We start from the raw sequence: 26,353 nt of genomic DNA on the forward strand, positions 1-26,353 counted from the left end.
CCTTTTCCCTGTAAAATCTCTGTTCAATCTTTATTTATGACATTTTTTCTAATCAGTTTTGCTAGAGGCTTGTTAATTTTTGTCATTTCAAATATTTCTCTGGAATATCAAGAACGCATTCCAGCACGTGGCTCTTCCCTTGGTCTGAGAAGCTGCAAGTGTCCAGAGAATAATTGGCTGATTTTCCTTCTCGAAGCTTTCTTTAGAAGCATTCAGATTTGTCTTAATTGGGTGGGAATTTGGCGTTAGTTTGGGAAAGATTGTTCTATGAGCCTCACTGTACTGGAAGAGCTATATTAAGTAGAATGTCTCTTCTGTTTCAGTCCACTGGGAGATCACCCACAGTCAAATGCTTGATGACTCCTTTCAGGTCAATTGGAGACCTCTTAATCCAAGACTAGGCTCTCCTAAGGGTACCGCCGAATTCTTGGGAAATTTTAGTTAAGTCTGGCAAGAATGTGATGTTTACATTGCTCAAGTCATTGGTTTGTTGGCAGTTATATTCAGGCAAGGAATCCACTGCAGTGGCAATAACATCGTAGTCACATCATGAGATTGATTTGCTTTAAAACCAAATGCTACAACTTCTGTTGGATGTACGAATGTGAAATCAAAGGGTGGAAGAGAAGCAAAAAGAACGAGCAAAAATGTCCTCACGAAGTAGTCAAGGATTAGTTCTTTGAACTTTCCATTGAAAACAACAGAATACTTACAATGAGGAGGGAGGTGGGTGGCAGCAGGAGCGTGAATTCTCACATAACATGTGAGAAAACAAGCACTGAAGAAGAGCGAGTTACGAGTGACCAGAAGAAGAGAGCAGTTTGGTGAGTACTTCCTTGCTGCTTCTGAATGGAGAATCTCCCCAAGGGTGGGCCAGGAAGTCTAGGCAGATGTCTGCGTTTGCATGCAGGCATGAAGTTGCATTCTCATCTCATTGATTTTCAAATCTCCTTCTTTTCTAACATGTGGATTTACAATTATAAATTTTCCTCTAGGCACCACTTTAGCTAAAGGCTTCAGATTTTAATGTGTGCCATTCTTTTCTTTTGGTTCTAAGTATTTTCTAACTTGCAATATGATAATAAATAGATTTATTAATTACTTAGAAGTATACTTTTTAAAAAATAGCCCCAATGCATGGAATTTTTTCACGATGTTTTGTTACCAACTTCTAACTTAATTGCATCCTAGTCAAAAATGTGGTCTCTGTGATACTGATATTTTTTAATATATTGATACTTGCTTTATGGCCAAACATGTGTCAATATGTACAAATAATCTATGTGCTTTTCGGAGAAAAATAGTCAGTGTGCTTCAATTGCTATTATAGGGATCTATGCATAGCCATCACATAAATATTGGGGGTTTTTTCTTCAAAGTTTCTCTACTCTTACTGATATTTCTTTTCCTGCTTAATCTATCAGTTACAGAGCAAGTATGCTAAAGTCTCTCATTCTGAAGATGGATTTTTCAATATCTCCTTGTAGTTATATCAATTTTTGTTCTATATATTTTCAAGCTATTATATTAGTTATGTACATATTTAGAATTACTATAACTTCTTGGTAAATTGAACCTATGAGTGACTCTCTTTCCTCTTATAATGCTTTTTTCATGGAAAACATTTTGTTGCTATTAATTATAACTATTTGCATTTCCTTGCTTAACATTTGCACAATGTGTCTTTTCAGTTCCTTTGCTTTCATCTTTCTATTATCCTTACGTTTTAAGTGTTTCCTGTATAGAGTTGAATTTGTTTTATTATCTAGGGTTACAAGTTGATTCTTTATTGGAAGGGTTCAATTAATTTACAATAATTATTAGCCTTGATATATTTTTTATCCATCTATACCACTGCATTCTCATTTTCTATTTGTGTTAATTTTTCTATATGTCTTCTCTCTTCCTTCTTTCCTTGTTCTGAAATAGTTGTTTTCTCTCATTCTACGTTTTTTCCCTCTACTGGTTTAGAAGATAGACACTTTATCCTTTTCATGGTTACTTCTGAAATTTTTAATACAAAAACTTTATGCCTCACTCCACCTCAGGGCCACTCTGTCACACAACTCCAAGAGCCATGCACAGTAGCAGCCACCTCACACTCGAACTCCTTCACACGAAAGCAACTGAGAATGATTTAATCCCATCAGCCCCCTCCTGGTTGACTATTTTTGCCCTATATTTTAGCTTTCCCTGTATTTTTAACCCTACTTGTGAGACATTTTTGTTATTGTTCATCCAATCAATATTTGTTACAATTTACCCACATGTTTTTAGTTTCTTTTCCAATGTCATTCTTTCTTGAGTGTCAGATCTTCACTCTAGATAGTCTTTCTTTTTTCCTTAAGTGTGGACTTCAGGCAAAACTTTAGCCAGAGGTGTTTTTTGGTAGTAAACACTCACATTTTTTTTTTTTAAGATTTTATTTTTTTCCTTTTTCTCCCCAAAGCCCCCCAGTACATAGTTGCATATTCTTTGTTGTGGGCCCTTCTAGTTGTGGGATGTGGGACGCCCCCTCAGCGTGGCTTGATGAGCAGTGCCATGTCCGCACCAAGGATTTGAACCAATGAAACACTGGGCCGCCTGCAGCAGAGTGCACAAACCCAACCACTCGGCCACAGGGCCAGCCCCCCACATTTTTTGTATGTTTGAAAAAATAGCTTTTTTTCATGCTTGTTCTTGAGTTTCACAATGTACACAATTTAAAATTTATAGTTATATTCTCTAAACACTTTGAAAATACAATTCTATTGTTTACCGTCTTCATTGCTACTCTTGACGCCAGCTAAGAGTGTAATTGTTGTTCCTTTGCAGGTAATCTGTCTTTTTGACTAGCTGCTTTCAGGCCTTACTATTATTACTATTTTATTTCTTAGAGCAGTTTTAGGTTTACAGAAAAATTGAGCAGAAAGTACAGAGAATTCTCATATATCCCCACAACTACCACCACCAATTCCAGTTTCCCCATTATTAACGTGTTACATTAGTGTGGTACATTTCTGACATTCAATGAGCCAATAATGATACATTGTTATGAACTAAAGTCCATAGTTTACATCAGAGTTCATTCTTTGTGTTGTACATTCTATGGGGTTTGACAAATGTGTAATGACATGTATCCACCACCACAGAATCATACAGGTTAGCTTCACTGCCCTCTTGTTCCCTTCCTTCCTTCCCCTAACCCTTGGCAACCACAGATCTTTTCACTCTCTCCATCGTTTTGCCTTTTCCAGAATGTCATATAGTTGGACTCATACAACATGTAGCCTTTTCAGATTGGCTTCTTTCACTTGGCAATATGCATTTAAGGTTCTTTTTGTGGTATTATTGCTCATATCTCTTTAGCATTGAATAATACTCCATTGTATGGACGTACTGGTTTGTTTATCTGCTCACCTATTGAATGACATCTGGGTTGCTTCCAAGTTTTGACGATTATGAGCAAAGTTGCTGTAAATATTTGTATGCAGGTTTTTGTGTGAAGATGATTTTTCAGCTCATTTGGGTAAACATCAGGAGCACGATTGCTTAATAGTTTGGAAGGAGTATGTAGAGTTTTCTAAGAAACAGCCAAACTGTCTTCCAAAGTGGCTGTACCATTTTGCATTCCCACCAGCAATGAACGAGAGTTCCTGTTGCTCCACGTCCTTGCCACATTTGGTGTTGTCAATGTTTTAGATATTAGCCATTCTATTAGATATGAAGTGGTCTCTCATTATTGTTTTAGTTTACTATCCCCTGATGACATATGATGTTGATCATCTCTTCATATGCTTACTTGCCATCTTTGGCGAAATGTCTGTTCTTGCATGATCTTTTATTGTTTTTGGTGTTCTGCTGTTGCACTATAAGTGTCCTACAATTGATTTGTTCTTATTTATCCTTCTTAGGATGTATTATGATTCCTGAATTAAAGGTTTTGCGTCTTTCATTAATTCTGAAAAAATTATCAGCCATCATTTCTTTAAATATTTTCTTTCTAATGTTTTTTTCTAAAACCTCCCTTTCAAACTGTGATTAGATTTATGTTGGATTTCCTCCCTGTCTTTTAACCCTTCGTATTTTCAATATGTTGATTTCTTTGTCTTATATTCTATATAACTTTTCAGAGATAAGTAATCTAGTTTACTAATTCTTTCCTCATTGTGATCTATTCTGCTGTTGTAAACTTTCCATTGATTTTTTTATCACTTCAATTATTTTAGTTTTTATTTCTAGTATTTTTTTCCCTAAACTATCTGATAATCTTTGGAAATCTCTGCTTCCTTACTCATATTTTTATTTCTGCTTTTATTCATTTAAACATAGTCAGCATAACCATTTTATAATCTGTATTCACTAATTCCAATATCTAATGTCTTTGCAGGTCTGTCTCTGTTGGCAGCTGCTCACGACGACTCCTTCTCACATATTTTATGGCTTCTGTTTTTAGTTCATGGTAGTTGCCACTCTCCCTGTGAGGTGACTCTCAGGCCTGGTTTGTGGATTTATTCCTCTGAGGAGTATTGACATTTGCTTCTCTTAATTACCTGGGTCCACTATAGACTCTATGCACTTTCAATTAAAATTCTCTGCTTGCAGATTTAAGAACATCAAAGTGGTAGAAATTCAGACTCCAGATCCAGGTGAGAGCTGGCAAGAGGATATTTTTTTAAGTTCCACCCGAACCAATGCTGAGATAGAATGGTCCTTTCTGATTTCCTCTGGTTCTATGAAAGGGATTTCTAACCCAACTTCCCATCCTAAAAGGAGCAGAGACTTTGTACTGCTCTCCCTTCCCCTACTGGAGGGCAAAGATCTGTCTCAACGTACCTGCTACCTTCAGGCACTGCCCTGGACTCCAGCTGTCTTTGTTCCTGACCTCATTTGATTTCCCTGTTTTGGAGCTGGAAGGTTCCAGCTCCCTGGCTCATCACAGTGCCAAAAAAAGGAGTCTAGAATGTTTACTTGTCATTATATATCTTCTTGTACTTTAATTTTGAACAACTCACTTGCATTATATATTACAAATAAACACATTTAAACAAAATTTAAAATAAATGTTCTGAAGGTCATTCTGGTCCTAGATTTAATAATAATTTTAAGATGTATTGAGGCATATTGTTTTTGTCTTCAGCTTGGTCTCACAGTTTAAACGCAAACAAAATTCTCAATCTGAAAAAAAAATGTTTCACATCTAATTCACCCAAACAGAATGCCTTCTCAAGATTGCATTTCATAAAGTAGTGGGGGTAAGTCTCCTTTCTTTGTTCTATGATATTTGAAAAATAGAACCTAGTGGATTTTTGATGTTGACAAAGGATTTCTAGAGAATAACTAAAGTCATTATTAATCTATAGTGAAAATAATATACTGTTTATTTTGTGATCTTATTTGCAAAAATAATTTTTTACCTACATAGGAAGATAATCAAGTTCCAATATACAATTTTCTCCAAAAATGTGATTACAAGGGACAGTCTCAATTATGCCTGGCCTGGATCCAGCGATCTGTCCCACACTGCTCTTTTCCCACTTCACCTGCCAGGGTCATCCACCTCGTCCTTCAGGATAATTTCTAATCCCTGTGAATTTTAATGTTTGCTTACAGATTTGCTCAAAGCCTGAGCTTTCTGTCATTATTATGTCAGTCATTTCCACGCAAGGCTGTGCTTCCTTTCAATGTGCCATGAGCCCTGGCGAAGCTGCTGTTGTCCTTGCCTTTTCTCATCTGAGCTCTCTAGTCTGCAGAGTCGCTGGCAGTTCTTTTCTCTCTGTGTTATCAGCACTCCTGGTAGATTTGTAGCCGTGACAGGGGTTGGAGAGGGGGCACATAGCATCCTTTGACTGAGGTCAGTTCCTGTATGGAATTCCAGCTTTATTCCTGACCTCCACTGGTACAACTCTTGTGCACCACCAAACGTGTTTTTGATGCTCTCCACTACAGGAGTATCTCAAAAAAATTGCTCTAAAAATAATTGTTGGGCGACCAAATCAAAGCATGAAAAATGTTTAAAGTTTAAATATATTAATTAGATAACTCCTCATTAACAAATATATTTTTTTATTCAAGAGACAATTCTTATCAAAGCCTTCTACAGAAAACTTCGTCATATTGCTCTAAGGGAACCCAGGACAGCAGGATACAGCTCATTGTGAAAATGTTGCTTTTCAATTTTTTTTTTTTAAGATTTTATTTTCCCTTTTTCTCCCCAAAACCCCCTGGTACATAGTTGTGTATTTTTAGTTGTGGGTCCTTCTAGTTGTGGCATGTGGGAAGCCACCTCAGCATGACCTGATGAGTGGTGCCATGTCTGCACCCAAGATCCGAACCGGCGAAGCTCTGGGCCTCCGAAGCAGAGCACACAAACTTAACCACTCGGCCACAGGGCCAGCCCCTGCTTTTCAATCTTGACTACTCTTAGTTCATTTGTCTGTGCTGGAGTTTCAATCCGTTTTTGCACATACAGAGAGCATGTTCTCCTGCTCCTGGAATAATGCCTTCATCTCTTTAACTTGTTGGCTGCCTGTGGTACCTGCATAGCGATTAATGGGAGATTTAAGACAGTACGGGTGAGGGGCTGTGTCGTTAGAGAGCTGATTCAAATGTAATTCATGAAAGAGATTGAAGATGAGCTTTCGGCCCTTTCTCCAAGTACCTCCTGCTCTGCCAAAGCAAAACATAAACCAAATTCCAACAGAGGTGCACAAAGGTCTTCACTATTAGATTCGGTGGATTTCAAAAGAGCACTCCCATGGGTAAGTCCCATGTAACCTACATTTTCTTGCACATAACAGGAGAAGAAACCTTATAGACTCGGAAAGTGTCTCCACAGACCTTCGGTCTCTCCCTGCTCTGTCTCTCTCTCCAACCTCTCTCTTTTTCTCTCTAACCTCCCTGTTTCAATCCCCATCTCCCCAGCCTCCCTTCCCCCTATTAACAGAGAGTCTATCTTTCTCGTGTCTTGCAAACTAAAAAGCCTTAGGCCTGTTCCAGATGCCAACAGCTAATGGCTCCTTCTGTTGGGTCTGCCACTGCCCCTTCCTACTGGCTGGGAGGGAAGAGGCACACATGAGTGAGAGCGGAAGAGACAGAAAGAACAAAGCAGCTCTTGACAGCTGTTAGCCCAGAGCCAGCCTGGCACTCACAGCTCGGCCTGGTGTTCTGTTGAACATAAACAATTTCACAGAACACCAACGTCAGACAAGGCCACTCAGTGACTGTGATGGAGGGAGACAAACACAGGACCACTCCATAAATGTGTTTGAGCACAGATTAAAAGCAAGAACACTGTGCAAACCACAATAATGTCTAAACATCTCCTTCACCAGGCTAACATGAATGGCCACTTCTTTGCAAACTTCAGTTTAAAAGGTCTGCTTCGTTCCTCCTGCCCTCTAGATAAGAGTTAAGATACTTTATCATAGAATTTCCACCATTTCTGACAGCATCAGAGAAAAACCAGATTTCATTCATCCTGCACCCCAAATCACCTAACACAGCCCAAACTCCATAGCAAGCCCCTCTGACACTCTCTTCCTGAGGTGCCCCATGGTTCCCCATAGTGTGGTCTCTTTGTTGTCACCAGTACCAATGACCTCACCTTGGCTGACTACAGAGTGTTCTTGGTGGCCTTTGGCTGGTAGCATCAACAGCAGTCCCCCTTCCTCTCATTCAACTCTCCATTATGAGGGCTGGGGAGGCTTCCTCACAAATACACCTAAGAAGAAAGTACACCTCTCAGGCAAGCTTTTATTTTCTTGGCGAAAACAGTCTAGTTTTATATGAGGAAAGAATAGTCTTCCTGTTAGTAAGAACTTTAATCCTACCTTTTGTGAATCAATACTCACAGTGTGGAATAAAATTAAATAAAAAAGACCCCTGAGAACAAGGTGGACTCTGTGTAGCTAACTGGGACCTAAAAACAAAATGGCGTCAAGCTGCCATGACTGTACCAAGATGCAGTTACAGGCTCTGTTCCCGGAAAAAACCACAGAATCCGCTCTTAAGCTTTTGACTCTGGCAAAGTTCTTGATTTTACAAAAGTCTCTAACAGCCACCTGGGCCTAACCAATAAAACTGTGATCCACACCAACCAATCAGGACTAAGCAAACTTGTATCCATCATTTGCATAAGCGACTAGAGTGGGAACCTGTGTGGGAACTTTTTTTATAAAGATTGCCGCCTTGCTTTGTTCTCCTGGAGCATCCTTTCAGTTTGCTGCTGGAGGCCACATCTGGCTGGTTTGCAAACTGTATGAACAATAAAGCTTTCCTAACTGAATTCTTGTATTCCAGAGATTTTTGTTGACAATGGTATTATTGTACTAAGGGATATTTCACTCTTTTCTGTCATGTCTTACCTTATGATAGCTACTACATTGGCTTTCTTAGAAATCCAAGAGAATTAATATATACTTTTGTTAATTTGATTAAAAAGTCTCATCTATTTCCCACTTGTCCCTGTCAATGAAGAAAGCGTTATCTTCCAGTACATCCAACCACATAATAAAATTGTATACACTAGTCATTCTTATAACAAGATTATTTTCCAATATTGGAGACTGACCAAAATCTCACTATAATTTTCACCCGTCTAGAGAGTTACCTGCACTCTAATATTGTTTCCATAGTTATTATTCAAAGCCAGTCACCCCCAAGGCAGTGTTAGTATTATTTGAGAAACACAAATAAAGATTTCCCAGGTGAAAAATCTCCTTCCCACTAGGCTGCCACTAGGGAAAGAAAGAAATTAACATTTATTGGGTTTCTTCTAAATGTGAAGCACTCTCTTAAAGCTTTATCTCGTTTAATCCTCACAACACACTGTAAGATGAATACTACTATCCAAATTTTGACACTTGAGGAAACTAAAAGCTGATGGTTTTCTCTATAGGGCAGGGATTCTGTTTTTTATCTGTTATTCCTCAGTGGTGGGCCCAATGTAGGTACTTAAAAAAAGCTTGCTTTAATAAATGAGTCTTGAAAATGTTAAGAAAATTGTCTGAGGTCAAAAACTTTCTAAGAAGAAAAGTAAAGATTCAAACCCCATTCTGATTTCAAATTCCTCACATTTATTAAGAGCCTAAATTATACCAAATGCTAAGATTGTGCTGTCTGACAATTAAACCTACACCACGATGTGCCTGTAAATATAGTAAAGAAGTGAAATATTTGCAAGTACCTTGCATTTTAATCAATACCTGGTACATAATAATATTGTTTCATACAATAATATTATTTCCCTTTTCCTAGTTGAATACAGTCACATTAGGTTTTTCTGGAGCCCTTTCTCTCTTGGACCACCTAGACCACGGATGTCATTGATCTTCACATTGTATGACTAATCGGTGTCCATGTATCTTCTTGGCTTGAAATTACAGCAGGATTCTCTGAGACTGTATTCTATACTTCCACTGTGTGCCCATCACTATGATATGGATTAAGAAAGAAGGACCAGACAAAAAGCAACATTTGTTTTATATTCAGTATGCCAGAAAGAAAGTTAAGGACTTGGAGCCCAGCCCAGCTTCACCTGACTTCCATACTGTGTCCCATAAAGAAAGGTGATACAAAAGTGAAGAGGTAGGGAGAAAAATGGTCAGCATACATAGAAGATAAGCCATATTTCTGTTTAGATCAATGAAATCTAAATGCAGAGAGAGGTGAGAAAAAGAGAGAGAGAATGAAGAAAAAGAAGGAGACAGAGGAAGAGAAGAAAACTTTTCTAACTTTTGCTCACTGATTCCATCACAGCGCAAAGATGCAGGAACCCCGTGAGGTCTCTCAGCCTGTGCTTCTACTCGGCTTGAACAACTCTAAAATCGTTTTGCACACAACTACTCTGAGCACCTCTCCCTATTCCTAGCACAATGGGCAGCTCAGGATCCGCCCTCTAGTCATAGAAGGATGCTATCCAAACGAGAGTGCATAAAATTGATCCCTATTCTAATGAGCCCTAAGGAGTTTATTGAAAATCTGTTATGCTTTCAACTTTGCTTGTAAACAGCATCATTTTACTCACAAACAAAAGGTATTTTGCCAATAGCAACCAGAATACGTCATCAATAGAGTCAGTAGGGTGTGTTTGCCTGGACTGAGTCCGCTGTCCCATTGGCTATGGCACTACCAGATGATCTCAGCACTTCCAAGTCCTGAGTGAGGTTTGTCCCAGCCCCTAGAGCTAAATTGACACTCAGTGGACAAATGTGATTGTCATTCTTGCTCTCAAGAGTTGAAGGTCTTCCCTCTCCTCCACCCTCCCCTCTGCCTAGACCCTTAACATGTATTCGTTTTCTTTTGCTGCTGTAACAAATTACCACAAATGTAGTGGCTTAAAGCAACACAAATTTATTATCTCACAGTTATGGAGATCTGAAATCCTTTTCCAAGGTTAAAATCAAAGTGTAAGCAGGCCTATGTTTCTTCTGGAAGGTCTAGGGAAGAATCTGCTTCCTTGCCTTTTCCAGCCTCTAGAGGCCACCTACATCCCTTGGCTTGTGGCCCTTCCTCCATCTTCAAACCCAGGAGAGTAGTATCTTCTCTCCCTTCTGACCTCTGCTTATGTCCTTAGATCTTGTCCACAGCTCCCCTGGGCCACCACCTCCACTGTTTCTCACGTCCAGTGACACCCTACTGAATGGTTATTTCATGCAGTCATGGCAGGATACACAAAACTGAGTGTTGACCAATGTATTTCAGGCCACTCCAGCCAGGCTGTAGACTTTGTCTATAGAATCACAGTCAGTTGTCTCAGAGGCCTGAAGGCCCCCTTACCAGGCAGGAGGTAAAGCGAAAGTAAGCTCCATCCTTCTCCCATAGAGGGGGGATGTAGGGTCCCAAACACACAGATTACTCTCTCCAGAGAAAGCCTCCAATTTCTGCGTAAACCTCCTCTTGCTGCTTCAACTTAAACGCTGGCCCACCTAAAACAAGAGTCAATGAAAAAGCTACTTTTTTCCAACTCCTTTGCAAATTTAACCCAAGGAAAAATGAGGAGGTTGGCACACAGATGATCTTGACACTCAGTGGAATCCTAAAGAAAAGGAGTTCCACTTTAACATCCCATTACGTGCAGTCAGTTCTGCGGGAGTGGTACATATGTGTTCCCCAAAATCACCGCATTATGCAAAATTGTGCAATAAAAACCACATAGCTTATGGGTTTATGAGCATAACCCTTAAAAACTTTCTCAGTGACTCATTTAAAAAAAATAGGACAGTAATATATGGAGAAGTACAATTTTCCCCTTGTTAAATGGTTAGGAAATACATAAAATCTACAATAAATATGACTTTTTACCTTGAAAAAGACCTGAAGTTTGCTTGTAGACATGGACGTCAGAAGGATCGCAACTTGTGAGTTATTGTGAAGTGGTGAAAGGAGGGCAATCAGGAGGCAAAGAAAAAGAGAGAAATCAGACGAGAGGTGTGATGCCGGTGTGAGCGGTGTGAGCGGTGTGACTCACACACATGGAGTGAATTGAGGTAGCTGGCAGGTGTTTGAGATATGTGTGTGCGTGTGCGTGAGTACACATGCTTTGTGCATTCCTGGGTGGCTAGGTTCAACTGAGTACAGTTTCTATGTTCACCTAGTGTTTCTTGTGGATGAAATCATGCATAAGCAAACATGAATCCCTGTTATGCTCAAGTTATTCTCTGATATCTCAATTGTTTTGGAACAAATTTGCATTTTTGAAGCAAGCATTATAGCAAAACTGACTATATTCTGATGTGAGTGTTCTGATCAGATCTTCCTAAGGGAGATATGCCAAAGGTTAGTCGCCTACCAAGCTATTAAACCTAAGCTGTTTTCAGTTGTCAGGCATCTTTACAGCACAGATGGTGAGAACGGGGAGTCATTCCCTAAGTTACAGGCAAATGGAGGAGAGTAAAGATGTCTCACACAGATGCAGGAGAAAATGTAAGGAAGCAGTCTATCAAAGCATAAATGAAAGTCCCACTGAATTCTTGATCTAAAAGACTTCAGCTACATATGGTGTGATTTCAAATATATGACATCCTGGAAAAGGCAAAACTATAGAGACAGTAAAAAGATCAGTGGTTGCTAGAGTTTAGGGAGGGAGAGACGAATAAGCAAAGCCCAGAGGATTTTTAGGGCAGTGAAACTATTCTTTACAGGACTAAAAGGGGCCCCATGTCGTTATTCATTTGTTCAAACCTATAGAATGCACAACACCAAGAGTGAACCCTAATGTCAACTATGAACTTTGGGTCACAGTAATGTGTCAATGTAGGTTCATCAGTTGTAAGAAATGTACCACTCTGGTGGGGGATGTTGATGGTCAGGGAGGCTGTTCGTGCGGGGGGCATGGGGTATATGGGACATCTCCGTACTTTCCACTCAGTTTCGCAGTGAATCTAAAACTGTTCTAAAAATAAAGTCTATTTATTTTAATTACCTTCTTTGATAGGACTTTCACAAAGACATTACAAATATGTGTGAAGGACAAGCTCAATCCAGCTACTAGTCCTCATCAGAAAAGATTGACAACTTCCTCAGTGGTATTGTTCCTCACATAGAGATTTCCCAACCCTCACTTCTCGGTCATAGTACCCTGAGAGAAGTTGAGAGCATTCAGAGGAGAGTACCAAATTTGCATTTCTTCTACTGATCAGCCACAAGCACCTGTTGCATGAGACTCCTGTGTCTGAACCAGTTTTTCTTGAGAATAAACAAGAAGTGGTAGTTTCTACATCTTGCATAAGGTTGACTGCAAAGAAGAAAATGAGCACCCCAGCGTGAGCACACTAAGGGACAGTTAGCAAACGCAAATGAAAGTGCATCCAGTTGTGAGGTTTTTATGCGAAAAAGAGGGGGAGAAGGAAAGCTCAGGGCAGTGCTTGAAGGTGGATGCCTAGTCTGGTTCCAACGGAAAGGGGAGAGATCCTGGGGTCAAGCTGGGGGAAGAGTCGGTCCCGGATGAGAGAAAAATGGTACTTTTAGCATCATTCATTGACCACCTTCTCTTGCAATCATGCTTTCCTTCATCATCTTAACAACCACAGTGTCAATTGCCTCACTTTTTTAAAGGAGCCACTTTGAGCAATTTTGTCCAGGGAGCACAGAGACTTCCCCCTATCTCCCACCCTCCATCCTTTCTTCTTCCCTCTCATCACTTCCAGCATCCTTAGACTTGCTTCTGGGCGTGGAACCTGTTTTAGCTATTTATTCCCAGACTTCTAAGCCATTCTGTCATTATTTTAGTTGCAGTTGTCACAAAAATAGATGTATATATAAGAAACTATAATTTTAAAGAATAGAACTGAAGAATTATTTGACCTCATGCCATTATCGTTGCTCTAAAAATTTTGCTTTTAAATTATTTAATCATACTTAAATTATATGGTCTTATTGTTAATTCACTTCCACAAGTCCTTATCCACAATTTCAAGATGCAAAGCTAAAAGCATTTTCCTAAGTTTGGCATAAATTTATTTGGAGGCAAAATCTGCCCCATGCTGCCAGGAGGATATTTTTAGTCTTTCTTTATCTCACTTAGTATCAATAATCTGACATTTCACTATGGAAATATTAATTGATTTTCTTAAGGGGTGCGGCCTCAAACCCACTGGGCTGTTACACAACCTAGAGTCCATGTAATTTATTACTTTTCTATAAAGCAAAAATCTTGATTCCAAAACATAGTTAGCCCAAGGGTGATAGGGAATGGAAAACCTGAATGATTTTCAAAGTATTTCTGTCACCCAGGAAGTGTAAAGTTAAATTTTAGTACAACTGCTGAAGAAACTGCTGGTTGACCCCAGATGTGTTCTCTCTGAGCATTTGGCTACACATGATTCCCAACATCCCTTGTAGATACGTGTGAGCAGATGACTAGTGGAATCTGAGATGAACACAGAGGTGAAGCCTCTGTGTCACATGGTTAAAGAGACATCTTTAGCTCTGGACTTCAACTTCTCCTTACCCCACTTACTCCCACTAGCTTGAAATGGTCCTGACTAAAACTGACGGGGAAGCCATGTATGCGGGTGGCAGAAACACTCTGCTAGCCTCAGTTCCTGCATGACTCTGCGGAGCAGAGACCACTTAATCATCAAGGACTGTTACGTGAGAGAAAGGTAAAATTCTCTGCTATTTAATCCACGGGATTTTGATGTATCTTTGTTATACTTAATGAGGTTTCATTGTTTCTTTTAAAAAGAGAAAATTTGTCCGCAAACTTTTGAGTAGGTTTCTTAGTTTAAACAAGATGCCCTTTCAGCTCATTGATTTCTTTTCCTCTGATTGAAACTTAATTAGCATACAAAACAATTAGCTGGTCAGCACTGGCCCAAATTGACAAAATTGTTTTCCTTTCCTTTGTTTCTAGTTATTTAGTAGTAGGCTTCTTAACTACCAACTTTCTCAAACAGTGGTTTTTTTCTCTTAAGTAAAATACAGGAGTAACAGGCCTCAAAACTGTCCGCATGTAGATTTCAGTAGAAGGAAAAGGCAAAAATAATCCTGAGTCTCTTTTTAAAAACACCTTTTTAAAGGGTAATAAAATGATAAATATGTATAAACTCTGGGGATTATTCTTTTTATTGACTGATTTCTTATGATGCCCCACTTCCTAATCAGTTGGCCTCGCTCCACTACCTTTTATTAATATTCTAAAAGTAAGCATCTGCTATCCAAGATGTTGACACTCTACCCAATTATACCAAATTGTCAGGAACACACTGATGGACATCTCCATCTGCCAGTCAGCAAATCCTCAGCCATACTGAGAAAACTATTGGTTATTTCAGGATCCAGAGTATTGATGCTTGGTTTGAAATATTGGTAGTTTCCTGTGGTACCAGGAACATTAGATTTTACTATGCCGATCCTCTGTTTTATGACTAAATTGTGCTATCATCTTAAGATTTTTCATTTTTGTCTCCCCAAAAAAGTAAATAAAATTTTAACTAAGAACATGAGATTTTACAATAGTGATCCTCTGTTTTAAGACTAAATTTTGCAGTCATTTCAAGATCTTACACTTTGTGCCCCAAAAAAGTAAATGAAATTTTCACCTGTGTTGGTCAACCAAATGCAGAATGGAGAAAGAGGAGAAGAAAACTCAGATATGGGAAGGAAAAAAAAAATAGTCTATTATAACATCTGATTCCTTCTTACCTGTAATTTTTTTTCTGCTGTAAACAGCCCTTTATTTTAATTTTTTTATTTACTTTTTTTTAAAGATTGTCACATAAGCTAACATCTGTTGCTAATCTTCTTTTTTTTTTCTTTCTTCTTCTTCTCCCCAAAGCTGCCCCAGTACATAGTTGTATATTCTAGTTGTAGGTCCTTCTGGTTGTGCTATGTGGGATGCCGCCTCAACATGGCCTGATGAGCGGTGCCATGTCTGCGCCCAGGATCCAAACCAGGGAAACCCTGGGCCGCTGAAACGGAGCATGCAAACTTAACCACTCGACCATGGGACTGACCCCTGTAACTTTTTTTCTTAGAAATTCTTTATGAATGGACTTGATAAAATAAAATAGTACAGGGGCTGGCCCCGTGGCCGAGTGGTTAAGTTCGCGCGCTCCGCTGCAGGCGGCCCAGAGTTTCGTTGGTTTGAATCCTGGGCACGGACATGGCACTGCTCATCAAACCACGCTGAGGCAGCGTCCCATATGCCACAACTAGAAGGACCCACAACGAAGAATATACAACTATGTACTGGGGGGCTTTGGGGAGAAAAAGGAAAAAATAAAATCTTAAAAAAATAAATAAATAAATAAATAAAATAAAATAGTACAGTAGTCTCCAGTATTTCGATGACCACAGTCCTGATTCAAAGCTTTCTCAACAGACCTTTATTTAATAGTCTTCCACCCTCCTGGTCTGCTGCTTCTCTAAGCTAAACTGAGGACTTCTTCTAAAGCTCAATGCTTGACTCTATTCTCTTCTTGATCTTCAGTCCTTCCTAGAATAAATTGATGCTGTCTTACTACTTCCATTAGAATGTATCTGACAGTCACTGGAAAAGTCCCATCTCAAGCCCCAACCTGTCATTAGGACTAATTTTTTATCTCTAAAAGCCGAGGAATTCACTGTTCTTTCCACATTTACGTACCACAATTTCCTTCAAACTCAAACGCTTGATGAAACAAACCAGCTCCTTGACCTAACTAAGTTCTGTTGAAGAATAATACAGCCCAGTGGGTAAAACAAAGAGCCTCTGGAGTTAGTGGACCTGGGTAAAGTCTAAGTCTTCCTCTTGACAGATGTGTGGCATTGAGCAACTTCTTTAGAGTAAATATTTTGCACAATACTTGGCCTAAAATAGATGTTTAATAAATGTGAGAAATTATTGTCCATCCGGGATGCACTATCCAAGAGACTACAATCTTATTAGAGAGAAAATACATCTGCATAGAAAGTGCCTCAAGTCACAGGTGTTCTGTTTGCCTTGATTTCATAAACACACCAAAGACGCTTCAAAGCAGCGGCTCAGCACACCTCCATGGGCTTGCTTATCCAAGCTCTAAGCTTTGATGATCAGCCGTTGCAGTAGAAAGCGAGGGGACAGTCCCCCGAGGACCAAGCTTCCAGAGAAATGGCAAGAATCTGGACCCAAACACGGAACCAAGATATTGTCTGTAAAGTAATAGGTAAACGTGGAAAAGATGAGAAGAGGTACATAAAATGGAATCTGACTTCTAGCAGCAGAATATTGAGGCACTATTGAGTAGATCATGTGTCTTCCATAGCTTGTGCTTTTTAAAGACTTATTCTTAGCTTCTTCCCAATAGGAGCTAGTAAGAAAAAAAATCAAATTGCTTGTCCACTTCCTAAAGAGTTAATAAGTACAGCTTTGTACATTCAGTATGAGAAGGATATATTTTATTCTGCAACTAAGACAATGGTTCAAAATCGCAGACTTGGAGCCAGACAGCCTGGGTTCAAATCCTATCTCTACTACTTGTTGGCTCTTTGTACCTGGTCAAGTGACTCAAGCTCTGTGTGCTTCATCCCCTCACCTAGAAACTGGATTGTAGATTGTTTGATGTAACTACTCCAGCTTTAGCCCATTTCAAGCTATCAACATGGTGTCCCTGAACCCTGAGTTGAGAAGAGATGTGCAGAATCCTCTTGAGCCAGTCCCAGTCCTATGGGATCAGCACACAATTCCTTGTAAAGGAAACAGGGAGACAGCTGGCTAAGGCTGCACCCCAAGTGAAGGAGAAAGGGAGAGAAGTTTGGATGGAAGGTGGGATGACTGCTTTGGCAAGCTGTCAAGGAACTCACAAGCCATAGTCACCATCGGAGGAGTCCTGTATGTCTCAGTCTCAGGAATGGGTCCACACTGGTGTCTCTGCCATTCTGGGTCATACTCAGGTGCAGTCTGTGTGAAGCATGGTTCATGCACAGATGCTGTGATAGGTTTCAAAGTTCAGCAGCTGGGCCCTTAGTCAATCACACTCCTTGTAACCGGAGGTCTTAGAGGCGCATTCCCATGGCTGCCATACCTTTCAAGCTTCTTCCTCTCACTCTAACTTGTTTCCATTCTGAATTCTCTTCTCTAGTAGAGGATAACCATGGGAAAAATGAATTTGAGGAAGTTGATCAAAAGTACGCAATGAAGAACAGTCAGTCCATCGATTAAACAAAAGCTAATGTCCTGAATGAGACGAAAATTCCTAAATAGAAATCAATCAAAGTAAAAAGTAGTAAGTGAGGCAAATCTTGAATAAAATAAGACAAAAGTAAAATCCAGGGAAGGAATTTTGTGGAAGACTCACATGGAAGTAAAGCGACATACACATGAACACTTGGTTTCAATTCAGATGACGAAGCCCAATTTTAGCTTCTGTGGGCAGAAGAATCACATGCTGTATATAATATTAAAAGAATGGGGGCTGGCCCAGTGGTGCAGTGGGTAAGGGAGCATGTTCTGCTTTGGTGCCCTGGGGTTTGCCGGTTCAGATCCTGGGTGCGGACATGGCACCGCTTGGCAAGCCATGCTGTGGCAGGCGTCCCACATAGAAAGTAGAGGAAGATGGGCATGGATCTTATCTCAGGGCCAGTCTTCCTCAGCAAAAAAAAAAGAGGAGGATTGGCAGCAGATGTCAGCTCAGGGCTAATCTTCTTCAGAAAAAGAAATAAAAAACAATGATGCTGGTGTGTGGACATGTCTAGCACTTCTTCATTTAATTAAATGGATACATCCACATGAGTTTCTTAAAATTAAATAGTATGAAACTTTAAGATGAAAGGCTAACAGAAGTCTGTTCCATCCCTTCCCAACTCAAGTCCTGGTCTCCAGCCTTGTGAGGGGCATTTTGATGCATCTCCTGGGTCCCCCAGCAACGAAGGTTTGTTGCCTTCATTGCTGGGAGCCCTGGGGGCAGATAAGCTACAGCTGTGAGACCCTTAAGGCGATGCCTCAGAGGCAGAGAGCCACATTGCCTAGAGGAACCCACATGCAGTGACACATCAGTGGCAGAACATAGAAGGCTGGGCCATCTATGTCCGGATTCCAATCCACTCCAGCCTGAAGGGCAGTTTTAGCTCCAGAGCTCCCCCTGTGCATGGCCAAAGCAGCCTGTCATTGGGCTTGCATCTCAGCTAGACTTCTCCCTCTGTGAAATCCTGCTTCCTTCCCCTCCATTACAAAAGCCTTGGTCAGGGACCAGCCTGATGGCATAGTGGTTAATTTTGCACACTCTGCTTTGGCAGCCCGGGGTTCATGGGTTTGGATCCCAGGCACAGACATACACACCGCTTATCAAGCCATGCTGTGGTGGCATCCCACATACAAAAAATAGAGGAAGATTGGCACAGATGTTAGCTCAGTGACAATCTTCCTCAAGCAAAAAGAGGAGAATTGGCAACAGATGTTAGCTAAGGGCCAATCTTCCTCACCAAAAAAAAAAAAAAAAGTATTAGTCAAATTCATAGAAGCAGAGAATAGCATGGTGGTTGCATGGGCTGGGGAGAGGAAGAAACCAAGTATAAAGTTTCAGTTATGCAAGATGATTAAGTTCTAGAGATGCCGTACAGTGTTGTGCCTGTGGCTAACAATATGGTACTGCACACTTACAAGTCTATTAAGACAGTAGATCTCCTGCTGTGTTCTTACCATGACAAAATTAAAAGGAAAAGAAAAAGAACAAAAAAGATCCTTTTTACAAGGATCTTTGTACAAGATGATGCATAGAAACATTTCATTTAACCACTTAGAAAATATAAAGCATTTATATTTTTATTTAATATAAATAATAAAGCATTTATATTTTTATTTAATACAAAGAAAGGAAAAAGGAAAGAAAGAAAGAAGAGAGAGAAAGAGGGAGGGAGAGCAGAAAGGAAAGAAGAAAGGAAGGAAGCAAAGAAGGAAGGAAGATCTTGGTCTCGAGGGCATTCCCTATAAAATAAATGACCCGTAAGCTAAGCTCCCGCTCAGTGTCTGTTCCTGCTTCACAGGGACCCAACCTGCAATAAGAGGCAGCCGCTCTTTCAGGAGTTTCTACTGAAGGACAATTTGCATAAGGAAATTGAACGTATAAATTTCCAGTTCAATGTATTTTCACAAACTGAACATGAGATGTAATCAGATGAGCGCAGAACATTTCCAGCATCTCTTAAGAGACAACACTTTTAGCAGTTACTCTTTAAAATGTCTAATAAAATTTTAACTGAGTGTAACAGTTCTTTAGATGTATGCAAAACGAATAAAGGAGAAATCTTATATTATTTCCTAAGATCATGTCCAGAGCCCAAAAAACAAACAAGATAAAAAGATTTTTAAAAAACCTAGCGTATTGTGTATTGTATAGTGTAATGCTTAATGTTTATATTGCTTAGAACTGACTTTTGAATGAGGCTCATTAATACAATAGGACTAGTTATAAAATAATTAGGACGTAATTAGGATGTATGTAAAAGCGACATGAAAGCCCCGGAATTAGCCCCGAGAGGGTCTCCTGGCTGCTTCTGCAGGAAAACAGACGCGTGTGGGGATCACACGACCGAGCATCAGTCGGGTCCTGCTCCGTGGGTGGCCGCCGCCCTTCCTGGGCATCCTTTACCCCAGCGCCATTTGCCTCCCCAGATGCAGAAACAAAGGGTCCAAGAGACCCCTGAGGAGAGTCTCTTCTTGAAGCAGGTTTACGAAGCCAGCTTTTCGTTTCTGAGAAACGAGAATTGGAAGACCAGGAGAATTGAGGGAAGGTAGAGGGGCAACTGGAAGGGGCACAATGAGATGCGTCAAGAAAGGGAGCTGTGAAGAAGAGACTCTGAAGAGAAATTAAGCTCCCCCAGGACTCTTCCTACACCACACCCGCCTCTCCACACACACACACATACCACACCCACCACCCACCACATACCATATGCCACACACACCCCCACATACACACACCACATACGCATTGCAGACACACTATACACACACAGCCTCACATACCATATGCACACAACACTTATCACATACACACGACACACACACCACACACATATCACACACACACACCACATACCACACATCACATACACACTATACACACACCACATATACACACTACATACATACACACACACCACACCACACCACATATACAACACACCACATAACACATATTACACACACACTATACACACACACTGCATATACACACCAAATACACACACACACCCCACCACATATATACACATACGCATGACAAACACATTATACACACACCACACATATACCACACACACACACACCACATACCACATATCACACACAAAGTATATACACACACCACATATTCACACCGCATGCACACACACACCACACTACATACCACATATATGCATACCACAAACTCACTATACACATACACATACACTATACACCACATACTACACACACACCATGAATGCACTGTACACACGCACACACACACACACCCCATGCTCACACTCCTCACCTGGTGGATAATCTTCCTCTCCTGAGCACACTGGACGCTTCTTCCCGGTCTGGATGGAGGGCAGGAGGCTCAGACACTCTTTGAAGAGAGGCTGTCCTTCACCAAAAGGGAATCAAACAAAACTGGTGGAGGAAGTCTCCTTTTGAAGCAAGAACTGTGGATCCATCATCACTGTTAAAAACACAACCAAGAAAGAAACACCAGCTCGGAACATTGTGACTTATAATTCAAAAGAGTTTACTGTTTGAATCATGAACTGGAAGAGAGTGAATGAGTCAAATCACAGGCAAGTTTTGAAATGCTCAAGAATTTTTAGGAAAACATCCTCAGAGATAAGGAGCCAGAGTTAGGATTAAGCACTCAAAAGGACCAGCAATATGCTTTGAGGTCATCACAAAACTAGAGGAAGAGTTTCCATCAGGGATGGAAACCAGGACTGTGAAGGTAGCGATGAGTAAGAGAAGGCAATATTCTGAATTCAGTTAGAAGTACATGGTCAGAAACATGAGAAACGAAGCCACAGCAGGCAGTATTCAAAACTGCAGACAGAGTCGGGCTAATGTAGATGATGCTTAGTAAGGAACTACTAGTAACTAATGTCTATTGAGTAGCTATTCCTGAATTAGGTAGTATTCTAAGTGCAAGTATACGGCATTTGCTACAGCAACCCCGCTGGAGGCAGACGCTATCTTCCAGCGCGCTGTACTGAGGAAGGAAGTGAGGTCCGGGGAGATGAATGACCTTGCCCAGGGCTGTACGGTCAGTAAGCGCAGGAGCCAAGATTCGAACCCGGGAGCTCTGACTTACTCCCTTTGCACTTCATCTTGCATCCGGCACCCCCAGAGGCAGATGTACCATGCAACTAGTTAAACTTTACCTTCAGGCCCCTGATTGGTCTGAGATCCTCTAAGTCCCTGGACCTCAATTTTTCATTTGAAATTTCTTATTATTTTTCCTCAAGAGGATTCCCTCATTTGTATAAGCTTCAGGCCTCACAAAACCTGGTTCTGTGCTGCCAGCTGTCGATGAGAAAGCTATAACCGAACATCCCAGTTAAGTGAGCAACGTATCATATACATATTATAGATAGATCTCCTATGGGGGGGCGAGGGGGCAGTGTTTTCCAATTTTTCTCATGTCGTGGCACACATCTAACGTGTTTCTATAAGGCTGGAAGAGGAGGAAGAGTTTCCAAAGCTGATGGAGACCATCTCAAGCCGCATCCCATGGCTGATGGAATCAATATCTGAGGCATCTGTAATCTGCTGGAGCACCCATTGAGTTCAGCCCAATGGTTGAATAAGGCTACATGGCCCACCCCTCTGGGTATAGTACTTCAAGTAGCAAAGCTAATGACCAGAAAAGTTCACACCATGTCCTAGAAGCCCAGAGCCAAGATGTGACCTTGCTAAGACTGGAAGAATGAACACGAGATGACCACTTTAGAATGGCTTTTATTTTCATTTATTTCCCATTTATTATACTTATTTATTTTTAAATGCGCGTAGTGTTTTTATTATCACTAAGAGATTTCATTTTATTTGTTTATTTTTCTTTTTTGAGGAAGATTAGCCTTGAGCTAACATCTGCCCCCTATCCTCCTCTTTTTGCTGAGGAAGACTGGCCCTGAGCTAACATCTGTGCCCATCTTCCTCTACTTTATATGTGGGACGCCTGCTGCAGCACGGCTGACAAGTGGTGCCTAGGTCCACCCTAGGGATCTGAACGAGCAAACCCCAGGCTGCCAAAGTGGAATGTGTGAACTTAACCACTGTGTCACCGGTCTGGCCCCATGAGCTTATATTTTTAATTAGGTAATGAGATGCTCACAAGGGTGAAGATCAAAAGCACTTCCATGAAAGATGAGAAAGTGATCCATAGAGATTTTCTTTTTCTTCAACTGAATTTCATGTTAACGTTTTTCCCCCTAAAATGGTAACACCTACCTTGGAAATATTTCAGAGACTTTGGTGCCAATGTTTTCCATTGTCCACATGAGCATTCTGTGGCTTTTCTGTCTCCTTTCTGACAAATTACACAATGGAGTGTCCATGTGGGAGGCGAGGAAGGGAGACCTAATGAAAATTCATCGGGCGTTGTAGATTACTTGTTTTTCTGTGTTCTTGTGTAGTCATCACAAGTAGGTATTTCCCACATTTTTGAGGAAAGGAAACTAAGGCTCTAAGAGTTACAATAACTTGGGGAGGCTGAAACAGTTCCTTGGTAGTAAAGTTCAGTGTTCAGACCAAGGAATGTCTGATTTCAAAGCCCAAGCACTTCTCCTCACTTCCTCCCAGGATTGGTTTTCTTGGAATAAATGCAGTGCTTCTGGCAAGACCACAGGGCGGAGGAAAGCATGTTCTTTCACTTGCCTCAAAGCTGTGTGTCTGCATCTTCAGTGTGGAAATGGCAGTGAGTAAAACCTTTTGGATTACCTGTAGTGCACATAAAGCTTTTGTAAGGGGATGACAACCCACCAACACATGCCCACAGGATCAGCAGGTGGCTTCCCAGCCAGCAGGAGATATACTTGGGGAATGATTAGAAATACACCCAAAGGTTTATGTACATGTGCGTCCATGCCAGTGTCGTTTATAATAGCTACAAATGCGAAACAATCTAAATGCCCCACAGTAGGGGAATGATTAATAATAAATTATTAATAAATATGGGATACTCATACAATGAAGTATTTCTCCCTTTAAAAATCATATTTTTCAAGACAATTACATTTAACACATGATCCTATATTATTCCTGAATGATGAAAGACTAAAATCAGCTATAAAGAACATTACAGGCTAATTGGGAAATTTTTAATATGGACTATTTATTAAATAGTATCATTTATTGAATGTAAATTTTTGATATGATAAATGTCATTTAACAAAATGTGCTAATTCTTAGAAGATACGTGCTTATATATTTAGGGATGAAAAAATCATATTTTTAAGAAATAATAGTAATAGGGAAGCTCACAATATAATATCAAGGTAATTAATTTTCATTTTGTTTATATATTTACATAGAAAAAAACTAGAAAGATGCACTCCATAATATAAGTATTCGTTATCTCTGTATAGTGAGATTATATGCAACTTTTCTTTTATTCCTTGAACATTTTAGCATTCTTCTATTTTCCTACTGCGGCCTACTATTATTCTGTTGCCCCTCATCCATAGTACATACGCATGGAGAAATTCAAGACTAGGGAAGGTAGACTGGGCATGTTCTTGAGTTAAATCAGCATCAGAGGGCCTTGTAACGTTATCCAAAGTAAGATAAGGGACCCATACTCTTCACTTATATTAGGTCAAAGTTATGACACTGGGGGGCAGGGTGGGGCGGGGCATGCGCATGCGTGGTGATAATTAGAGCAGGAGGGTAGATAAAGATCTCATCTGAAACGTTAAAGGAGTTTTATTGGTAAATCAGGGTTCAGGGCAAGATAAGTATATTTTATTTTTAAGGTACTTTAGGACAAGAAAAATTTACAAAGTAATGAAGCTGCACTCCTGTGTGGAAGATCACTCTTGATGTCCTCTGCCCTCAGGACTAGACATATCCTCTCTCCTCTAGTGTGGAGAGGTAGAGAAGGAAGTGGCTGTGAGTCTGGATTCCATTTTGGTAACGTCCACTACAAGAGACTACTTGTGACTTGCTGCCTCCTGGAGAAGTAGTCCACTCATGAAAGGGTGGAAGACAAAGATTTGGGAAGGAGAGAAGGAGTTAATGGGGAGGGAAAAAGGGACCACTTGAGTAATGGTGGTAGGTTCCATGTGGGCCACCATTCCCATTGGAGGAGATGTCTTTGTCAAATGTTCAAAAGCTGAGGCAGAGAGATCCAGGCCCTTGAACACTGCAAGGGGATGAGTTTACCAAGCAAGGGAACGCGCCTCTCAGTTTTTCATGCCAGTCACTGTTGCTCCCATCCTCACCACCACGTCTACTTGGCTTGGAATTTATATTTAGAAACTTTGGGTGAAAATTTTCGTGCAAATTTTTCATGGTTGTTTATGCAAACTCAGAAGAGTAAAAATAGTATAGATTAATAGTATAGATTTAATCTTCCCCACATATCCGGGGCCAGCCCCACGGCAGAGTGGTTAAGTTCATGTCCTCTGCTTCAGTGGCCCAGGGTTTCACTGGTTCAGGTCCTGGGCACGGACCTAGCACCACTCATCAAGCCATGCTGAGGTGGTGTCCCACATGCCACAACTAGAAGGATCCACAACTAAAAATATACAGCTATGTACCAAGGGGCTTTGGGGAGAAGAAAGAAAAATAAATTTAAGAATTTAAAAAAAAAGTCTTCCCCACACATCCACTTAGTGACAAGTCCAGTGTAGAAAATGGTGCAGCCAAAATCTACTCAGGATGCCTTTGCCAGAGGAAAGAAATAGACTGATTCCCTTGACAGCATCAACCTCTTTGGGACAAAGGAAAAATAAAAGAAGCTGTCGCCTAGATTACACTACAATTAAATGCAATGTGCATAAAATTAAAATGTATTACTTTTATATTAATTTACCAAAATAAAAAAATTCAATATTTTTTTTTGTAATTGAGGGAGATAGATTCCAAATATGTTTGATGTTTGCTGTTTATGATTTGGGTTTTATCTTTTTGAGGTGATAAATCAAAAAATTAAATTAAATAAAAAATGGGAAACAGAGCTATAAATTATCTAAAGAGAACAAGATTGGTTCTCCTCCTCTATAGTTTTTTGATTCTAAGTGTACATGATGGCAGGGTGAAAATACAAATAGGGAGCACAAAGAACAGAAGGGGGCATTATCTGGGATCCAAAGTCTACTTCCTATCTGCTCCCTTGCCTTTGAGGGCACAAGATTAAAATGTATAAGGGTGAAAGACGAAAGACATCTAGATTAATGAGAAGGGTGAACACCGACCCTAAAATAAGCCCAATTACTAACTGATCTCCTTCTATGGTTTTCTGTGCTGATTAACAGGTTCAATTGTCAATTTTCCCCAAACTTAGTCTCTAACTTACAGACAAAAATCTATGATAAACTTTTTCTTAATAATTATGCCATCATGGATGGGTTAAATCTTATCAATTTTCTTGCCTGAAACTGAAAATCCTAATACTGACTTATCTGAGTGGGAAGAGGAGGTAAGGAACTACCCTCTGTGACTGGGGACATTCCGCAATGTGAGCAAGAAGGAAGAAATTAAAATTTTAAAAAATCCTTCAGGGACAGAGCACAAGAATGGGGAGCAGGAGTGCAGACCTCCAACAGAAGGTCATCCAAGACCAGACAAAAGACGGTCCACTCAGACACCACGCCCTTCTCCACAAACCCTGGCATGCTGAGAGGAGAGTGGACTTGATTTGGACTGTCAGGGACTGAAAGCCTTCTGCTCAGGGCAAATAGCAAAAGCCCAGAAAATAATCTTATATGAAAATCAGTAAATGGG

At 40.3% G+C, this 26,353-nt stretch overlaps 1 protein-coding gene across 1 annotated transcript in view; it reads left to right on the forward strand.

Annotated features, from left to right (window-relative positions):
• The first annotated feature begins 598 nt into the window (after positions 1–598).
• TRIML2 (tripartite motif family like 2) overlaps positions 599–26,353 on the forward strand; it is a 66,106-nt gene continuing 40,351 nt past the window's right edge. Inside the window, exons 1-2 of the mRNA XM_070252784.1 lie at positions 599–824; positions 13,949–14,084. The gene's annotated coding sequence lies outside the window, so the exon portion shown is untranslated. The remainder of the gene's footprint in view (positions 825–13,948; positions 14,085–26,353) is intronic.

Source organism: Equus caballus, chromosome 27, assembly GCF_041296265.1.
Source record: "Equus caballus isolate H_3958 breed thoroughbred chromosome 27, TB-T2T, whole genome shotgun sequence".
Taxonomy (NCBI): domain Eukaryota; kingdom Metazoa; phylum Chordata; class Mammalia; order Perissodactyla; family Equidae; genus Equus; species Equus caballus.